This window comes from Cavia porcellus, unplaced genomic scaffold (genome assembly GCF_034190915.1).
Source record: "Cavia porcellus strain 051 isolate PalLab524CR breed Dunkin Hartley unplaced genomic scaffold, mCavPor4.1 scaffold_21, whole genome shotgun sequence".
Taxonomy (NCBI): domain Eukaryota; kingdom Metazoa; phylum Chordata; class Mammalia; order Rodentia; family Caviidae; genus Cavia; species Cavia porcellus.
This window is the reverse complement of record NW_026947504.1, coordinates 41,122,713-41,145,197: the sequence shown is the minus strand read 5'-3', so window position 1 is coordinate 41,145,197 and position 22,485 is coordinate 41,122,713.

Sequence of the window (22,485 nt, the reverse complement as noted above, 5' to 3'; positions counted from 1 at the left end):
CTGGTACTCCCAACCCTTCAAGAGTAATAAGATTTTTAGAGACTGTTTGCTAGTTGAGCCTGTAGATAAATTCTAAAGTTGGGCCTTGAGAAAGCAGGAGTTGATAAGAGTTGGGATGGCTGGCTGACATATTGATACCATTATTCCACAGATAAACCTTCGACTACCACCAGGTTTTCTCCCCAGTTTTCTGCTTTAATTCTACTCTCTTCCCATATTGGAGTTTTGAACATCTCTTGAAGCTCACCACTTCTGATGTGGAATGGAGATTTTCTTTATATTCTTTCTTCATCCACTAACGTACTATTATGAAATTTCCATCTTTTTTAGAAAGTTACCTAATCTCTGGCTGAATGATAGACTCCCTCTCATTCTCAGGAATATTGAAGATCTATTGAATTTACACTTTGTTACTCCTATTTTATTGGGATATTTGAGAAAGAAGAGAAACAACACCTATGTGTTGAACACCTGCGCTACAGGAATTTGCTGCTTCATTCTAATATTTTCTGTGTAATTACTGCATCTGACTTTGTTTAGTCTATGCTAAAGTTGCAATCAATGCAGTTCTGACCAGTATTTTCCTGTTCACAGATGTGGATAGCTCTTTCCAAGAAATTTTCAGTGCTTCTGAGTTTCTTAGGTCCTGTGTGACTCAGTAACCACAATGGAACTGCAGTCTGGCTTCCCATACTTCTTCACGGACACTTTGGTCCAAACAGAATGCTTCACTATGGAAATGCGTTTATTTCTCTGTCTTTTTACTTTAGTTGTCCCTTTCCCAGCACCATACCTGCTACTTAAAATGCTATGCAGCCTGCAGGAGTGTTAACGATTGGCTGCTGCGCAGAGCTTTTTCTGACCTCAGTTAGAGATTCTTACTTGCTCTTCCTGATTTCAAAGCATTGTTTCTCTCCCTGGGGTTTATTACACTCACTCAGAATTGTGCAATATCAAATCTTCCTTGATCCATAGCCATGTGGAAGACAGAGTGCACATCTTTAGCATATTTGTCTTCTCTTGGATTCCTGGAACATCCAGTGATTACTAAGGTCTTTCAGAGGTCTTGATGGAGCAATATCTTCTTTCCTGATCCTGTACATGTGCTAGACATGTTTCTTATTTTTTGTATCTCCTAAAAGGCATTTTTTCCTCAACAATTTGACTTAAGATTTCTTAGTATCAACTTATAGTGCCCTTGAAGATGTACCCGGTATGTATTCTACACGAACATGGGACACATGGGGATTTAGTGTGGTATGAGCTGGACCTATGAGTTCTGACTAAGAAATGAAATGACCTGTGAAGATACTCCATTATTTAACCATAATGGCATCCTCAAAATTTGGAATCACTCAAAATTAACATAATGAGAAATAGAACAAATGCTCCAGGGGTAGATGTGTGCCAGTTAATCTTGATTATCAGATTGACTGGATTAAGAGACTCCTGGAAGGGTGGATAAATTGTGAGAGGATTGATCTCATCAGTCTTTTAGCTTCTTGCTCTCTTGATTTTCTCCTACCCACTGCTTTCAAGATTCCATTAATTGAACAGTTTTCCTCTGCTGCATTCTTTTACAGCTATGTTTTTGCACTGCAACCAGTCAGCCATGAACTAAAAATTCTGAAACCATACGCCAAATTGGATCTCTTTTCCTTTAAGTTGTGAGGATTAGGTACTGTGTCTTAACAATGGGAAAGATGATCAGTAATAGATAGGAATATACAAAGTTGAAAATTTTATCCCTTCAGATAAAATTTTATCCCAACTCTAGAGGCTCCATGTTCTCAAATCAGCTTCTTTATTCTATTATGCTATCAGCAACTCTCAGTGACTTACAATTCAGGCTTGGTTTTAACTCATTTTACATTTAAGGTGCAGGTCAACCATGCATCTTTTCTATGTATCTTTCTCATTCTGGGATGCAGAATGGAGAATTAACTTGCTTGAGGTATGTGGGCCTTGTGACAGGAGGAAAGGAGTAAAGGTAATATTTCAGGATACCTGTACATACTTCTGTGCTAAAGGCATACACTCTGAGGGGAGGGAGGAGAATAATATGTACTCAATTCAGAAGATACATCAGTTGCTATAATAAAAATTACAACGGGAAGACTAAGGATAAAATGGGGCATCTCCATTGCCAGACACTTAGCATATTTACTTTTTATCTTTAAGTAAGCTTTGCCAAGGTAGTAACAGAAACATCCTCACGGGTTAATTTATTAACCTAAAATTGATCATCTAAGCTAGGTGAAAAATTGACATTCTAAATGAGGACCCCTGGCATCCAGTAAAAATAAACGAATTACCTTCACTTGTCAAGGAAAAGTCATTAAGGTTAAACAAATAATTACACCAACAGCATGTAAAAAAGTGTCTCTAAAGCACTGTTGTTTATAGTTTTGGGTTTAACCCTTTATCAGTCTTTGTTTACTTATCATCATCATGTACTTGACATCATTTTTGGGGAAGAGTCTTTTTCCAGCTTTCCTATGTTCTCTCTGTCTGAGTAAACTCTCCAGGGCTCAACCAGACATCCTAAAATTCCCCTGCTGTGAGTCATGCTGGTACCAGCAAAGACCAAACACTATCACGCCCTTAGGTGGCTTATTTTAACACAGGTGTGGTAAAGTTGATGTATTCTTCATGACAATTTATAGATATCCATAGCAGGAACTTCTATGGTAATGTATCATGAATAGAAACTGTTTCCCCTTTGTTTCAAGGCACCATTTGTTAGGCAGTTCCAGTGTTTTGTTTTAATGTATAAAAGATCACTTAGTTTTATACTCTGATAATTCTTGAAATATCTCACCTGTCATAGGAGAATAATATTTGCCATCCTCCAACATTTCCTGGAGGCAAAGCACGATGGGGCAGAAAGGCAAATATTCAAAACAAAAGAGGCTGTTTGTGCGGCAAGCGACACCATACCATGCATCGTAAAATGTTAATATTATTAGCAGCCTCTTTATCAACTTATCTACATCACAGGGGTGCAGAGGGATATTAAAAGGAAAAGGCTCACGTGTCTTCATTGCCTATATAATTCATGAGCAATAAACAAAAAAAGAGCCTGAGCTGAGAAAGAAATAGCTTATATAGGTCACTTCTAATTTAAAAGCTTTCTCTCTCCCAGCCTTTGGACCTCCTATTTGTCCAGCAAACAGACTCAATTTGCTTAAAGTTCACTATAATTCTGATTTTCCATCAAAAGTGGAATGTCACTGTGTAATTATTAAGTGTTTTGCTTGGATATTAGTTATTAAAGTTCCTGTCATTGCTAAGCCCATAATTAACAGACGAAGGAAGCCTGTATGTTACAGTGTTCTTCCACTGGTAATCATATGGCAAAATTAATCATGAATATAAATATAGTAGTTGTTCTGTACAAGTGAGAATTATTGATAACCAGCTGCAGAGGGTGGAAACTGAGTAAGGCTATTCAGGATTTTGTTCCTCTGTCCTAAATACTGGGGGAGCCTTAGGCCAGCTATTCAAAGCCTACTTTTCTTGCTTGTAAAACAGGTATACTAATGCCTCCCTCATAAGACTGCTATGAAAATTAAAGGACGACGTGGTATAATGTTTTGAGCATTCGATAAGCATAGCTATTATTATCCTGTGGTCCATAAACCCTGAGAACAGGCATAGTTTGACTCCAAGAACATTCCTGCCTTACATGGACCCTCAAAAAACATTTATTAAAATAATGAAATTTCTAAAGTAACAGTAATAAATGAATAAGACATGAAGAGCTTGAATGAAAACGGTGTGTTGAAGAGATTTATTTCTGAGAGGGAACACAGAGCTTTTTGGTTAGGTGAGGAAATGATTTAGAAGTCACGGTAAACCTATTTTAAGTCTTATAGGGTTAGCAGAAATAGAGTGTTGAACTAAAGCAAAATTTCTGTATCGACTCAGGAAGTGGTTCCTACTATTGCATCTTACTGGACTGTAGAGTGCTGTTCCACAATAAAATAAGGAACTATTGTCACCAGGGAACAGTTGCCAGGTCATTAGTGCACTGTGCCAAGCATGTTGGAGACAAACTGAGTGTACATGTTGCTTTGTTCTGTGACTCTATAGGCAGGAAAAAAAGGTACATCCTCCTAAGAGTATCAGAGAGGTAGGATCACAGTAAGCTTTATGGCCCTGCACCTAAATAGTCTTGTTTGAAACCATGAAATGGTCATGTCTCATTCTTCTGAGTTTTTACAGTGATAATTGGCTGCTATTGGGAAAATATCCAAGATTTTGCATTTGGCTCTGTACTCAGACAATTTAAAGCTCCCTAAACAATGAGGCTTTATGACTTGACTGTCTGAAGCTTTTAAAATAATGAATTCAGTTTAGATGATGGCAACAGTTAAACAACTCAAAATCAATCCGACATAAATTTGTAACATTTTAAGTTACTGCCAACAAAATATAAGACATAAAATACGTGGTTGAAGGTATGCAGGTCAAAATTATAGCTTTGAACAGTGCTCTAGGATACAAGTTTTCACAAAGTTAAGATTCCAAAAAGAGGTATAATATGTGATTTTGATAAAAGTCAAAGTGCTGTTATATTCTGAGAGTTCTGAAGTCTACTTTTTGATGGGATACATATACTGTTACTCAGTAGACATTAAATATTGGGCACCATGGAGCTTCAGGCAAAGTAAAATGAAATTACTTGCATTTTGCTGAAAAATGACTCACTAAAAGCTCCAGAAATTGAAGCCAGGATGGGGTCAGAGCCTAAACCAGTCAACAGCAGAGCCAGTAACTGCAACTGATCCTGACAGTGTGGACCCCATCAGTCTGTGCTGTTTGAGGAAGGCCATCTAAAGGGTGAGGTCAGAAATGCAAGTTCTCTTCCTTCTCCAAGTGGGTTCTCAGGCTCTTTCACCTGCAGTAAAACCACCAAAGAAGAAAATGGCTCATAAAGCACAGAGCAGCACCTCAAATGGCAATGCTGCTGGGAGCCAGGAGTAAAGTGCAGAAATTCTGTTTGATGTCTTTGTATGGGAGTTGATATTCCCATAGGCCAATTGGCAATGATTTTTTCCATACTAACCCCATTGGGTCACTAGCGACTTCATGGTTTCTCTTGTGGTATAGATTTGAACTGCTCTCCAGAAAAAATTGTGAACAATTGCAAAGGAAAGATAAGTTAATACTTAGGAATATAGTGCTCATTTACAAAGGCCAAAGGGGGAGAAGCCTCCAAGTTCCTATCAATCAGGAACCATCTTCCATACAATCAGGAGACAGACGCCATGTCTACTTTTGTTCAAATTGTGTCCTGCTTCATTCAGAGCTCTGTATATAACAAATATTCCAAAATGTTTGTTGTGTTTATTATGTTGAAATTCTTGGTAAAGGAAATATTTAGTCTCTCCAACAACTTTTCTTTGCAGGAAGTGATTCCTAAATGTAGGTACATTTTGTTTAAAACACTTTATTGGGCCATTCTTTTGGAGTAAATGCCAAATTCTGCTTTTCCTGAATTAATTTTATGTTTGTCTTCTTTCCATGTAAGATTTCTCATTCTTTTTTTTCTTTTCTTATAAATTTCTTTATATTTATAATGTAAACATTATATATTGAGTCTTTGGACAAAATCCTATTTTATGTGACTTTACACTGTTTAAATTATTAAAGTTATTCATTTATGAGTAAAGTATGAGCATAAGTCTAAGCTATATTTTTGAATCATGTACAATTACAATTTCTTCAGTGTTACTGAATTGCTTTTTCCACTTGCAGTCCTTTTCTCTAGCTGGAGATCTCCAAAAATTATAGGTTTTACTTGGTAGAATGAGTGTCCAGTAAGAATGTGGTAATAAAATACAAACCTTATGAAAAACATAGGATCAGATCTAGAAGTTGTAAAGGACTGTACCAGTTTTATTTATTTACTTATTCAAGAAATGTTTATCATGCACTCCAGGCACTATTTTAGGTGCATGGGACACACCAATAAACAAAGAGAAAATCTTTATCTTATAAAGTTTATATTCCCTTAGGAGGAATCCAACAAAATAAATAAGCAAGTATAAAACTTATTAAATAGCGAGAGAGACAGAAAAGAACGAAACAGGACCAAATTAGGCAGAGTCATATTGGCTGCAAGGACTGCAATTTTAACAAAGTCGGACTGGATAGAGTTCATTATGGAGGAGAGCAAAGGCAAGTGGATAATTGATGGAAGAACATCTCAGATAGAGGAAACACCAAATGCGAGGCTCTGAGACAGAAGTTTACTTGTGTTTGAGGAATAACAAGGAGGCCAGAGTAGCTAGAGTGGAGGTAAGGCACAAGATTGAGGCATGGAAAGTTGTCTAGAAAGTAGGGCACGGCCTTTCAATCATGTAAACCTAAGAAAAAGGCTGAACAAGGAGTTGGGTCTGTCCATCGTGGAGAACTGTCAAATCAAAGCCATGGTACATGCACAGAATGGCCTTCTATGGCCCAGATCTGATGTCAAAGCAGATGCAAAAGACAGTGGTTTCTGACTTCACTACCGCTGTCCTCTTGTTCGTGTGGTGGTTTGTCCTGTAGGCAAGGCATAGCCTCTCTTCATTCAGGATGCTTCTTTCTGAGCACTTTTTGCCTTCTTTTTCTTCTTGTTTTACAATATTCTTTTTTTTTTTTTTAACCAACTTCCAGGATGGATGCAGGCCATGTCATACTTCTGAGTAGATTCTAGGATTTTGCATTAGGCAAGGACACTGGCTTTGGAGCTATGTATCTGGTTAGAATTCTGGCACAGTTGTCTCAGGAAAACTACCACAGTTCCCCATGGCTCAGTTGGATCACTGTTATGGTCATTCCAGTTTGGATTTCAGAGGTAGCTTGGTGCATCTTAAGAAACATATTGAAAGCCCTCCTCTAGGGTTACAGGGTATTGGACTATAATTTCACTTATATAGTTCTCATTATAACATGACCAAAAATTCTTCCAATTTGTGGCTACACCATTCCTATGATCTTGCTGCTATCTGCATGTCTGAATCTCAGTCACAGCCCTGTCTTGGTTTCATTGGCCACTGGAATGGTGAAGTAACAGTACCCCTGTTCCAAGGAGTTTTGAAATATACAAAGGAAGGCCAGCCATGCAGCTCAATGCAGAGTGTTTGTCTAGCATGCACGAAGCCCTCGGTTCAATTCCTGGTACAGAAACAATGGTATCCAATGACTTCTTTTTTTCCTTTCATGTACCTACACTCTGCATACACAAGGTAACTGTTATGTCTTATGTTTAGATGTTCCCAAAGACTCATGTAATCATAGATGGTGCTTTTTCAGAGGTGGCTGGATCTAGAGTATGTGTCTCCTCATTGATTATTATTAGTGAATAAGAACGAGATTCTAACACCATTCATCCCAATCTCTTGTTTATGTATCAAAAACACAAGAAGGCAAATATCTATAATCTTATAGCAAAATCCCTGGCACTGCCATGGAAGACAGGGAAAACACACTAAAGTAAAATAAAAAAAAATCCTTCCTTCCTTTTTTCCTACCTTTCTCCTTGCTTCTCTTTTCTTCTTCCTCTTTTTCATGCTGGGGTTGGGACCTAGGGCTTCTCACATGCTACACAGCACTTTACCACTGGCTATACCCACGTCCCTTGAAACTTTTTTTTTTTAATACATTCATAGCCGGGCATCATTGGAGTAAGATATGCCTATAATACCAACACTCTGAAAGACATAAGCATGGGATTACAAGATTGAGCTCAGCCTAGAAAGATTAGCAGTTTAGTGGAAACTTGTTTCAGAATAAAAATAAATAAATTAAATGCTGTAACTATAGCTCAATGCAAAAGTCTGAGATTCAATCTTTAGTACTGAAAAATGAAAGAGAAAGAAAAAAAGAAAGAGAAAAAGAAAGTTAAAGAAAAAAGAGAAAGAACAAAAAAGGCATTTGTAATTTCAGAAACAAAAAAATTATAGAGACTAGGGTCATCTCTAGGAAGATAATACAGAATGCAGAGTCCTGGAAAATCAATCTTCTCTGGATACCTTAACATTTGATAAAGAATAAGGAACTGATATGATTCATCTCTGTTTCTGGGTGCTCTGAACTCTACATCACTGTGAAATGAATCCCTATGTGGCCTGGTCTGAAGATGCTGGTTAATTCAGGTGGCAAGGCCTGCCTGGTATATTTCCTTAGGTTATCTATGCTATCTATTATATTAACAATTGTTTGTATAAAACTTATAGGACAAGATAGAGCCTACAACAAAGCCACACTAGAAAATTTCTGGCAATTTCTATTGCCATTTGTACAGAATGCAGGGCTGAGAAACAAGGATATTTTTATTTTAGTTCACATAAATTTGTACAGAAGTAAACAATATTGGAGATAATGCAAGTTTGTATTTCAGATATAGTCAAGATATTGAAGACAAAAATGCAACAAAATCAGGCACACTGGTATGCAGTTGTAATGGTAGCATTCTAGGAGGTTGTGCCAGGATAATTACAAGCTTAAATCCAGTCTGGGTTACCAGCTATTTAAAATAAAAAGTAAAAAAAAGAGTTGGAATACAGCTCAATGTGAAGGTCCTGGGTTTAATCCCCAGTACTGAAAAAAGGGATGCAATAAAAAAGATGAGCTGATGATGCAGAGATAAAGGTTCCCAACAGTCAAGTTAGAGAGTGCTAGTGCTGATGAACTTCATTAAGCCTTAGAATGACACTTGACTGAAACGTCTAGATTTTGATTTTTTTCTTTTTTGTGGCTTAAACATACATATTATTTTTCTTCAAGATTTGTTTATTGAGAGCATCCCGAAGCTAAGATTCTGGTATAGGCTCCAGTGACAGGACAGTTTTGCCTTCAAGATTCTAGGATTCTAAAAAAAGAAGGCAAACAATAACATGTCAGGATGTCAGGCAGCAATAGAAGCATGGAGAACACTGACACAGTGACTGAGAGGGGACAGTGGTGTGTGGCAGAGGGACAGGATTGCTATTTAATAAAGGACAGCCAAGGAAAGCTTCTGAAGTAGGCAACATCTGAGCAGAGACCAAGAAGAGGAAGGCAATTGCAGGTATCTGGGAAAAATAATTCAAGCAGAGGGAGCAGAGAAGTCCTACCTGGTATTGCTAATGTGCTGCATGGTTCTTGTAATGAGTACAATTAAAGGCACATATTTATTTTTTTTAAAAATTAAATTTCATTTAATATTCTTGTCTAAATATTCTTAACTGTCCTAACTGTCGACAATTCATTATACTGCTATTCCCCCCATCAAAAAAAAAAAACAAAACAAAAAACAAAAAACAAAAAAACCCTGAAATCCTTAGTACACTGTGTACTTAGTACCAGTGAAGAGCTTGCTTCTCTGTCTCACTAATGGTGACAAAGCAAACATGATCTTTATGGGCAAGTAGAAAGGACTTGTCCTTAGGTGGGTATAACAACAGCTAGGTGGTGAAGGGTCCTGGGGAGCTAGGCCACCAGATGGGTATAAATAAGTTGAGTTGGGAAGGAAGAAAATTCCATATGTAACCAGTTCATTGTAAAATGGAACTTTAAAAGTTAGATCCTTTATTTTAGAGATAAGCAGCTTTTCCAAAATTCCTCTGGCTAAGCATATAACCAACACCTCCTTCTCTCCTCAGGCCAAAAGAAGAGACAGAATATGCAGCTGCTGGCCCTGGAAGCCCAGTCTCCTTCCCACAAGAAAAAGGAGGATGAATTGAAAATAGCCAGAAGCGAATATTGCAAGTGTGAGGTCTGCATTTTCTCTGTGTTCCCCTCCCCTCTGCTCTTGCTATAAAAGATCCTTATTCAGCTGTGTGCACAGTGAGATGGTGATTTGGGATCAGTGGATCTCCATCTCCTCAGAGCCAGCTTTGAACACATCCTTTTTCCCTTGCTACCCAAATACACTGCCTCATTTGGACATTGATTGATGAGCAAACACACCTAAACACATAAACCCAGGTAGTCAGTAACGTTACCAGTGTTTGACAATGTCAGGATTGAGGAATTTTTTGAGGAAAAAAAAAAACAAACAAAAACTAGAAACGGTTCAATGTTGAAAAGAAAAAGAAGATAAAACTGAGTTACAATGCTTTTTATGACTGGCACTCGGTATAGCTAGCTAAGGTGCAACCACATTCTCTTGGTGTACCAGCGTGGTGGAGGGAGTAACAGGGCACCATGATAGATGAAAAGGGGTTTAAAGACTTTCACCTAGGCCTGAGTAGACCACACTGAAGTGCGACCACAATAATGCAGAGTAATGTCCTGAAAAGTTATAGTTCTAGTACTAAGCTTCATCAATCTTTAGAACTATGATTTATCCAAACATCTAATCTGATTTTTTAAAACTGGAACTCTTAGCATACCCTCTTGCCCTGATGCATGAAAGCTTTGTTTATTTCCTACTGCTTGGGTCTTGCATGGGTGTCTGAAATGGCTCTCAGGAAGGTGCAGAAGGATGCTTACTGCAGTTGAGAAGCAAGAGAACATTAATGACTAGAAAGATGTGACCCTTTTGAATCATGTCAAACCTGGCTCTTTCCACATAAGAACAAACACTAAGCATCTATAAATGCGGCAAAAATTTACATGTTGTGCACACGATGGGGATGTGCCAGCACAGTGGAGGGTAAGACATAGGGAATCATCTTAGATAAAGAGGGCAGCATCTTTATTGGCTCAGAGGTCTAGGTTATTTTTCAAGGCTTATAAGTTGGCTGTAAAATACATTGTGACATTTTAAGTCCCACTCTGAGAGCAAATTTTCATTTTTAAATTCAAACTTATCATTCCAAAACTCATTCTGGCACCTTTTTAGGGCTAGATGAATTGTTTCAAAGATGTTTATTGCTTTTAAATCTCCATTTTATTGCCAAGATCGTAAGCTGTAAACTGCCTTGAATTTTGCTAAAATGGTGAGTGATTTGAAAATGACATGACTTTAAAACAGAAAACAGCAAAGAAATTTAACAGGACTAAGAGAGACTAGTACATTTCATGTAGTTAGGCTGTTTCTAAGCATTAAAATATGCTGCCTCTGGATGTTTTTCCATCACGTAATACAATAAGGGAGCTCCAAAAATATCACTATGTTCTTTAGAGGAAAGGGTAACAATTTGTTCTGTGTCAAATGCAAAACTGTGTGTTTCAAAAAACTTTCAGCTGGGATCTGTAAGTTCTGAACAAATAGTCAGATCACCTAATGTCAGTCACATAGAGGTTTCCTTGGCTGATCACTGATTACAGCAGTAGGTTGAGAGTTGGGTACTCTTGAATTTGGCTCTGTTTCTTAAGACAGTGTCAAGTGGCTCAGAACATTTGGGTACTTACCAAGCCAAAAGCCTCTTTAAACTGTCAAACTCATTGTCAAGTATCTTACTGCTTTCAAAAATTATAGCTGTACAACTAATGCATTCTAGGTTTTCTGGATTCTGCTTACAAGTTATAAGAATTAACTAAAGTAAATAAAATAAATGGAGGCAATTTATTGTAAAGTACCTAAGATTTCATGCAACATAGAGATAGGCCAAGGCTCAGGAAAGACTTGTGGATGCAGAACCACAAGTCACTGGGACCCCAAACCCCACTGGGGTTTTCTTTGTTCCATTCACATTGCATAATGTGGTTATTCTCAACTGCCATATTTATATGTTGTGATTATTGTAATCCACAATCCATTACTCTGTCCCTATGTGTTGATAATTAATTGCTTCATAGTAGATTATACCAAGAGTATAACTAGTGGCTTAAACCAAAGAACACTTATTATTTTGAACTTGATGTGAGGACAGGAATCTGGGGTAACTTAACTGAGTGCCCACTCTTCCAGGTCTCTCTCATGATTGTAATGAAGGTGTTGACCAAGGCTGCAGTCTCATCGGCAGGCTTCCTCATGGGAAGATGTGCTCCCACCGCACTTGCATGGGCATGGGCAGGATTCAGTTCCTGCCATGCTGAAGGAGGTCACCGACCTCCCTCAATTCTTTGCAATATTAGCTTCTCAGAGAAGCTAATTCAGAGCATGGTCACTTGTTCCATCATTTGGAGTAAGTCATACAGAGAAAGAAAGTAAGACAGAGTCTCTGTTTTTTTGAAACTATAGTCATAGAATTGACGTATTAACACTTTTTGCTTCTTCTGTTTGTCAGAAGTGAGATGCAAGGGTAAGGCCACATTCAATTCCTGTAGATAGAGGTCACAGGGACAATTTTCAGAGGCTTCCTGTCCTGTATTCTCTGTCTTTGTTCTCTCTTTGCGTTTTTGCCTATCTCTGAATTCCAAAAGTGTTGGTATGAACTTCTGATTGACCCAACATAGGTCAGGTGATCATTGTTATCCCAGTTAGTTGTCCTGGGAACCCAGATTAGTGTACATTATATGTATGGTGCTGAGAGTGTTACAGACAACTGAGTTAGACAGAAATATTATAGGTGGTAACACAGAAATATTATAAGCTTCAAGCCTTTGAAGGAGCCAGTGCAGAAGACCAGATATCTTGCAACTGTGGAGAGGACTGACACCTCCCACTGAGGGCCTGACCTCAGGACAAAAGATCAAGCAAATACACCCTGTCCTCAGGATTAATATTCTAAATAGTTCTCTACCACCCTGAGGAAGCCAAGAATCATCATCTTGGCCCCCTACAGGAAGAGTCACTGTTCTTTAAGCATACCACTTGCTAAGTGACTGGCTTCTCCATTTGTTCCTGATTTAATCAATTTTACTTAAGCAATTAATCTTATTAGTAACCGTAGTTCTGTCCCACCTTATGTCCACCTTGTGAGTTCCCATGTTTTCCCCACCTTGGACCCGTCCTACCTCATGGTTTTGCTCTATAAAAGTCCTTGGCAACCCACTTGGGACCTGCTTCTGTCCCTCAGACAGAAGCTTTCTTTCTTTCAATAAATATGTTCTGCTCTTACCCTCCTTTGTTCCTCAAGTTCATTCTTCAACTTTAGAGAACACAAACTCGAACCAGATAGACAGTAGGTTGAGAGTTTCACTTCCTGTGTCAAGAGTAGTAGAGAAAAACAAAGAGGTCTATTCTGTGGTAGAAGGTATCCAAAGAATGTGAGTAACAGTAAAACATTCCAAAAATGTGACCATAACAAGATTACACAACCTCTCTTTCTGAATGGGAGAATTTCCCAGTAGAAAAAGTCTGATTTTATCTGCATCAGTTTTCTGAATAATTAAAATCTTTGCTGTTCTTAGTCCTAAATGTATGTATGACTATGTTAGTTAACTTTGTGTCCCTGTAACAAAATACTCAAGATAATTAACTTTCAAGGAGAAAAACTTTATTTTTGCCATAGTTCTGGAGGGTTTAGTGCATGGGTGGCAGGCCCATGTTTGGAGGGCTCCGTGAGACAATACCTGCAGGCGAGTGCAGAGGCAGAGGGGATCTGCTCATCTCATGAGAGCTCGCCAGCAAAGAGAAAGACAGGAGGGAAGGATTCCAGGGTCTCTTCCAGGGTCCAGTCCCCACTGGCCTAAATTCCTTTGACTGGGCCTTACCTCACAGAGGTTACCCCTTGTCCCAATAGTAGCCCTAGGTGCAACTAAGCACCTGAGGGGGAGGAGGGGGAAAATCCAACTCTAGGACACAGCAGTGAGTGACTAAGGCTAAAGTGATTTCTTTTGCAAATTCATTTTAGGAACCACTGTCCTTTTAAAATTATTTTTAAAAAGTGTGGCTATCTCCTTTTCTATCTATTTAACTAACCGTAACTTACAATAATTTTAAATGTACAATTTGTGGCATTAATTATATTTGCATTGCAATGAAGTCATCAACATCTAGTTTTAGAACAATATTTTTTCTTCCAAAAACTGAAATTCTGTATGCGTTAAACAATAACTCACCACTACACTAACTTTCAGACCCTAAAATCTACCATTCTACTATGTCTCTATCAATTTGACAACTTTAGGTACCACATGTAAGTGGAAGATCCATGATAATTGTCTTTCTGTGACTAACTCATTTCATTTGACACAATGTCTTTAGGGTCCACCCAGTTGTAACACATATCAGAATTGTGCTACAAATAGATAGGGTCAATTAAGATTCCATTACATGTATATTCCATATTTTGTTTATTTAGTCATCTGTGAATAGACATGGATTTCATCTACCTTTTGACTATCTTCTATTATTCTGCCATAATATGGCAATACTTACTTAGTCCCTATTTTTAATTCTTTTGGTCATTTACCTATATCTGATTGCCAGATCACATGTTAATTCCATATTTAATTTTTAGTCATTTGCTATGCTGTATTTCATAGTGACTATATCATATTCACATTACTTTTGGCACTGCACAGACTGTTATTTCTTGACATTCTTGCCAATACTTATCTTTTGATTTGTACATGTTTATGTGGTGTGTGTGTGTGTGTGTGTGTGTGTGTGTGTGTGTGTATGACAGAGATAAAGACAGAGAGAACTATTCTAAAATGTGTAAATTGGTGCCTTATTATGCTTGTGGTATTTATTTCCCAATTAGTAATGTTGCATAGGGCATCTTATCATGTCCTTATTGGTCCTTTATGTATTATTGTAGAAATGCGTTTGAATCCTTTACTCATTAAAAAATATTTTTGTTATTGTTGAGTTTTAGGAATTTTCTACATATTCTCATTATTAATCCCTGAATAGATAAATAATCACAAACATTTTCTTCTATTCCGTGAATTAACTTTCCTCTGAGTTGGTAGTGTCATTTGGTGCACAAGTGCTTTTAATTTTGATGTAGACTGATTTATCATTTTTCTGTTAAATTCTGATTTTGCATTGTCAGAAGTCACTGCCAAGTGAAACATGAGAACTTCCCCTTATTTGGAAAAAAATAAAGATTTTATCCTTTGTTAATCATAACTTAAGGATCCTAGAAAGATGACATTAAATGTGGCTGACTTTCTTTTCTGTGATTAAGAATTCACTGTTTACGTTCTAGGCATGGTGAAGAGAGAAAATATTATCCACACCTATCCTCACAAAAATATTTGAGAACTCCAAACATTTACAAAATTTAAAATTCTCCAATCATCTCCCAAGATGTCTGATAATGTATAAGGGATCATTAGTCTTATGGAAAATCAAAACTCTAATGCAATCTAGTAAGTACCTTTAAAAGTTTTCAGAAAGGCTTTTTAAAGTAAGTGTTGTTTAGGAGATGATTCCTCAGATGTTGTGAGATTTTAAACACACTTGAGGAATTCAACTTTCCATGCTGGTTAGATATTCTTGATCTTTTGACCTTCCTCTATGCCCCTCTTTTCTATAACTCTAGGTTTGCATCAGGATGCAGGTAGACTCAATGCATAGTCTTTATCACACACCCAAATAGCACACATCTGACTTTTTTTTTTTTTTGGTCCAGATACTTAGTATACAATATTGAGAATAAAGTCAAGGACACTATAGTTTGACATGATATTTACTTTGTAGCTTCTCACTACAAAAAATGAAAGATCTGTGAAATAATCTGTCTGCTTGATCAGTTTTACTATCTAACAATGTACAAATTTCAACTGACTCAAGGCACCACTCATTAAATTATAAATGAATTCAATTTCTGTTTGTCAATTTCAAAGTACATATGTATTTTAAAAAATATAACAAATATAATATAAACACAAAAAACATAGAATACATAGAAAGTTATGCCAAAAGGTACAGTAGTCTACTACTGACTGTACAAAACCCACAAAAGTTATATTTATTTGACACCATTCTGTACCTCAAAAAGTTTTCAGTATCAAATATTAATGATACTAAAAAGCTAATATTTCTTCTTTTGTATTTCACTAAAAGCTTTCAGATGACATGGGAAACATGAAACTGAAGGGTTAATCACAGATCCACCACTGTTTCTGAAGATTTCAAAACACCTCTGTGAATAATTGATAGATCAAGAAATGTGTGATTATATGTTTAAAATCAACAACATCACCAAGTGGACTCATTAGATACTGTATAATATTTCACCAAATTCTGCACCAACTGCAGAATTCAAGGTCTTCTCAAACTCACAAGAAATATTCACCACCATAGACTACGTTCCAGGCAATAATGAAGTCCTTACCACATTCAAAGGAAGGAAAATCATTTAAATTGAAATGAAACTAGAAACCAAAGGAGAAACATAGGCAACTCCTAAAAAATAGAGATTAAATAACAAGGTTTAAAATGCCAAATATATCAAAGACTTGATAAAATATTAAATATTTCATAATGTGTAAAAATGAGTGTATATCTTTTTATTGTTTCTAGAAGTGCTTCAGAAAAAATTTTAAACAATGAACACGTGTCAGAAAATAACAAAAACTGTAATATTTAAATATTTACTTCAGCTAACTAGAGAAACAATAGCAATATAATAATGCAAATTATTTTTACAGATAATAATAAATTCCATTGCTCAATGTTCACTTAGGATTACAACCTATGATGAGAAGAAATTATTAAAAGTATGTAAGTTGAGATGTTTAATAGTTAAAGAGAAAAATTTTACTTATATCAATGAATGCAGAGAAAATAGAAGGATGAAAGAAAAATTTCAGTCCTTGAGAGTATGAGAAACATGTAAAACTGTCTTCATTTACAGAAGGCACTATGATACATGTGGGTAAAGTTAACGAATCAACAAACAACTAACAGAAGTACTAAGATAATGTAGTGCTGTAGACATCTCTAACTTCATATACAAATACCTGTCATTTAATTGCATAGCAACTGCAAACAGCTGAATTAGAGACTGCAAACATAAACACTCTATATCAGGCACAGAGTGGTAGAGAGATCCAATCTCAAATGGGTTAAAAGTCCACCTAGGAAAAATATTCAACACTAGATATAATCAACAAACACAAGATAAAATTTAAGAAATGGTGTTAAACATTAGATGGACAATATAAATAAACCAGATTATTTCAAGTGTTGGCAAACCACACAATGACAGTATCAGCTGAAAAATTAATAAAGCAGAATTTTCTACATATTTTGAAATGTACCATAATCTTCACACAATGATCTTTTTCTTATTCTTTCAAAAATATTTATTTATCCTCCCTTGTATAAATGCAGCAATATTTTTACTTACATCAAAAACATTACAAAACAACAATTAGAAACAATTCAAATTCAGAAAGAGAAGAGTAAGAGGGTGAAAATGCTGAAATACAAGCTGCCTTAAAGCTCTACAAGGCAAAGAAACCACAAGTGATCATTTCAGTATATTAATAATAATAGTATATTAATCTCACTTATTAGCTCTTTGAACATTCCAGAGTTCAAGCCTAGTAACAGTCTGCCAGTAATGAGACAGCACAGCTAAAGCAGCACCCAAAATATCTGTCCTGTTGCACCCTTAGTGTAGTTAGATGTGTGACCCCGATGCAGTGAAAATAATCATAGTGGGTTTTTTCATCTGCATCATTATTCTGTGGTTATTTATACATATTTAAGTTAAATGTAAAACAAATAATTTACTTTAAAATTATTCTTTGCTTCTTTAGATTAAACCATTCTCTTGACTCAGTTTCCAAGAAAATCACAATCTTATAGTTAAATCATGAAAAATAAAAAGATGTCCTTGAGATAATATCACATTATACAAATGTGATGATCCTTACTTTACCAGGGATTCATTAGAATGTAACTCCCAACGGAAACTGAGCAGCTTAGCTTGCCCATGTCTCATCCAGGAGAAAGGATGTGTCACATCATTCAGTCATCAGACAATGGTCCTTTTGGATCATGACAAAAAGGGAGATTCTGTAAATTTATCCCAGTCAGTGGCTTCAGGGTATGCCAGGGTCCTTCCCACATAACTCACAGCCAACAGAACAAGGCAGTCTAGCCAGCTCGGGCATAGCCCAGGAGCGAGCTCAGGATTTGAGCTTTGGTTTCAGAACCACATCTGATCTTTGTGTATTCAGCAGTGTGGAAAAAAAAAAAAAAACCAAAAACAAAAACATTTTTTCATAAAACAAAGAGGTTGCTGCAGAGATCAGGCAGAGGAGTCCCCAGTGAAGCCCGGTGCTTGCGCATCCCTCTCTAAGCACTTGTGATTCCGTTGCTACAGGTATCACATGAAGGTATGTAAGGCAGTGAGTGAACGAGTTATAAAATTGTTGGCTTTATGATATAATTGAGGCTTTGAGAAGACCCATCTTGTTCTAAACCGTTCCAAACTATGCCACTTCCGTTAACAATTGGGGAAAGACCAAGAATGGCTTTAGGGTTCTAGCACCCTATGAACTGAATCCTGGAACTGCAGAAACTTGGGGTGCCATAGGCCCATCCAAGCTTATTCCCTAAGTTTGTTTGGGCCTGAGAGGAGATAAAGTGTACTATTTCCTAGAGCAACAATATCCAGTAGGAGAAGGCTACTCAAATTATTGTGATTCATCCAACTCACCACACTATGCCCTCCCAACCTAAAGTATACACTCACAGCATGTGTGGATAGGATTAGCTTACTGGCTGTGAAAATGGAACCAAAAATGTAACAGCTCAACATGAGAGAAATCGTTTTCCTTGAAGCCCTGATATATTTCAAAAACAAACATCTCATCTTCTAAAATATTTTCATGGAAACTTAGAGGTCATTTGGTATTGATATGGAATTAGTACAAGCAAATGCTTTTGGAAATAGTCCATTATTATTTCTTTGTCCTGAGATATTGGGCAAAGTTTTGGGCCTAGGCATGGCAACTCAAGTCAGCAGTGTCTGTTGAAAATAAAAAAAACAAAACAAAACAAAAAAACCACTTAATATTTCTCTCATTTTTTTTTTTTTTAGTTTTCAATTATATTTATATCCATAAGTTCATTTGTGTAAGTTCCCACTATGGATGTGTAAATACCGTATCTTTCAGGCTAAATAGCTCATTTGTATTTCAGGTTCCAGTTTCCTAGACAACTCATTATTTCTGATGATGTCACACTGTGGTGCACAGTTCCATCATGATGCTGCGTGAGCATAGTGAAATATAAAGTGAAGCTGGACCATCCATTATACGTGTCTGTTTTAGCTGACTGCTAAGATCCCTGAAATACCGAAGTCCTTGACTTCTCGTTGTTTGATATCATATTCAAAATTATTCTTTAGAAAAACTGAAACTGATATTTGGCTGTGTTTAGTTATTATTTCCCATAAGAGTAGAGAAATGGTAGAAATGCATTCAAATAGGACAAATGTGAAATCTTAAAAGATTTAATTATGGATTTGAATTCATTGAGTAGCCTGAAATACATGTCATTGAGTAGCTATTCTAAGGCCTACTATTCAGTTCTTACTGACAGTGCCCTGGTTCCAGAGGCAGTGAGAACAGAAAGGTCCTTTGCATTTGCATGTACCACAGCAGGGAAACATGGTTTTGTTTTTTATTCACTGCTGAACAACTTTTCCTAATTTTTCAGTCTTAGGATTAATACCTTGTGTGGCGTTGAGAACACTGTTTCTTCCTTGGTAGATAAGATAATCCTGTCTGTCTCAGAGTCATTATGAGGATTAAATAAAATAGTTCTATTTAAGACTTCACACAAAATCCAGAATATACTAGATATCCAATTATGTTTATTTGTTTATTATCATCATTATTTGAATCTACATTGGTGAGCTTGGATATCTGGAGGGAAATATCAACAGATAGTGGCAAGTAGATACAAAAATCAAATTAACTAAAGTAAAATATAAGTCACACACAAAACAGAAAATGGGCCTTAATCTTATTGTTAAATAAAATTTCTGAAAGAGATGGATTTATGTGTTGACAGAACAGGTAAGTGTCTAGAATATCTCACCTGAGTCCTCCTTTATCATTCACAGTATCTTGACGTAGACCCTGAGAACTCTGTTGTAGCTCTTGGTAGTCTGTAGGTAGGAAGGCAGCCTTTGAAACCAAGAAGTGTATTTTAGGAAGAATGAAAGAAGAAGGGGCATTGTCTTGATTCACTGAAAAGTCTGAGGGTTTTCTGGGTCTTGGAAGCTCTGAGTTCCTTAGAAAGGGGAGTATTGGCAGTGATGTTAGCTACAGGGTGGGTCATGTTGATCAAGAGACTAGATTTCAGCCTCCCAGTATATGACTCCTGCTATTCAAAAGACTAGATTCTCTCACTGAATGATGTACAACCAACAGCAGGTCTGCGGTGCCTGCCCTAGAAATGTTTGGTCTGTGACACTTTCTCCAAGCCTACCTTCCATATAGTAGTGTGTTATCTGGCAGTGAATTTCATCATCCTTGTTCTCCAACTGATAGTCATTTTCTTTTCCTTCTCTTTTTGGTACTGGGAATCAAATTCAGGGCCTCAGATTTACTAGGCAGGCACTGTGTCACTGATCGACCTCCCTGGCCTGGTCATTTTCATTAGTGCTCTTCAGTGAACAAAACCAGCGTAGGCCATCTCACCCCAGTGGAGCTGGGCCACATAGAACAGCCCTGATAATCTTCTATTGTGTTAAGCTGAGATGTAGTTGTTCCACAGTGAATGATAATAGATATAGACTTCTGCTTTTTTTCTTATAACCAAAGAATAGGTTGAACTATTACTGTTCTAGCTCTCTTTCTCTCTCCCTCTCCATTATCTCTTCCTTTCTCTCTTTCCAATTAGACATAAGCCTTTTCCTTTGGTTTCCGTAGAGAAACATAAGACAAATGCCAAAGTTAGGTCTTACATTCTCAACGTCTGCCTTTTATCAGGACTGCTACTTGAAATCACAATAAAAAGTATAGAGACACAAAGAGAAGAAACAAATCCCTCCTTTGTCTTAAAGAATTTCAAGTAAATAATATTAATGCCTGAATTTTATCCAGCAGAATTGTCAACTGGGCAGGGTGAAATTTGGGCCACCAGTCAAACCTAAAAGCTATAAGACTTAAGGATGCTTAGAACAAAGTCAGCCAATTTAGCTTTGTGAATGAAGTTTCTGTTAAGCAAAATACAAGAAAGAAAGATCAGACCCAGAAAATCTTGGGTCCAAGATTTATGAAGAAGGTATAGTATTATTGGAGAAACGAACACCAGCAAATCAAAAGGCCTTTAGGCTGGAGTTTCTTAACAGAACTGTATTCATGTCTCCAATGTATTCACCTTAAGTTGAACAGAGATAAGCAAAAAATCAAATGGAGCAAAGAGAACAAGGGAAAAATGTGATCTCAGAAGGTAAGGGACAAGAAGAGTCTCGGTTCCCAAAATAACAACTAACAGTTATTGAGCGTTCATCATTTGCTAAGGTCTTATTAAGAATTATCTCAGTTCCTATCCATAAGGACCATAGGAAGGAGACATTCTTTACGCTCTTATTTATAAGGAGGAGACTGAGGCATGGGGAGCTCAAGGGAATTGTCCCAGTCCTCACATAAGTATAGCAGTATATTTAGGTAGTTTACTCTGTAAGTTCAATTGTGGAGTTCATTGTGCAACCTCCTGTGTAGGGAGTGGTCAGTAACATAAAAATCAGAAGATAATTCTAGGAGAAAGAGAACATGAAAGGGATAATGGTCAAAAAGATTAATTTCATTGGCTACAAAATAGATGCATGAGTGGTGATGGTTCTTCACATCCTGGGAAGTTAGTACGCAGGAAATATAGGTAGCGAGTTGAAGCCGTGGGTTTAGGAAGTGAGGTTATGGGAAGGATAGAATTTACATACAAACTGGTCAGAGTTGGTGACCTCCAAACAAAGTGGTGAACTTTGTTTTGTCCTTTTGTTTTGGTTGAGACAATTTGATTATGTCAGAAAAATGGGGCTTAATTGTGAAGGCAGCTGGAGAGACAAGAGGGAAAACATGTCATAACGGAGGTGCAGGAAGGTACGGAAATGCTAACATGATGGGGCTGGGAACTGACGCATAGGCTAAAACAAAATTATCAGGTTAGTTTAGCATCAACTGATGACTCTAAAGCACAAATATATGAAGAATCAAATCTGCTGTGTTGTGTACTTGCACCTAAAATGCAGGTTGCTGCGTATTTTGGAAAAAGAAGAAATTGCACAGAAGGGACTCGTCACATCTATTCTGCTCCACATGCTGGTTGCCTTCCTAGTGTTCGGACACAATGAGCACACCCCTGTCTCATGGACTCACGTGTGTGTTTCTTTCTATTCTGTCTGCGTTGGCTTGTCCTCAGATTTCAATCATCCCTTAAGAGGTTTAGCTAGCCACCATATTGTAAAAGCCACACTCCTTTTAAAAGTCTATTTACCCAAACATTTATTGTCTTTTGCAATACATTTACTTACTTATTATGTAATAATTTTGTTTGGTCTCCTAGGAAAGCACTCTCCACGAAAACTGAGACATAGTTGTTTTTAATGTTCGTTCTCCTGAACCCAGAACCATGCTGGGGGCGCGGTGATGTTGAACAAATGTTTGTTGAATTTCTGCAGTTGGAGATTTGGCAAATGATCATTAGGAGAGTGGGGAAGGATCCTGATTGTAATAATAGCCAAAACAAATAATATTGTA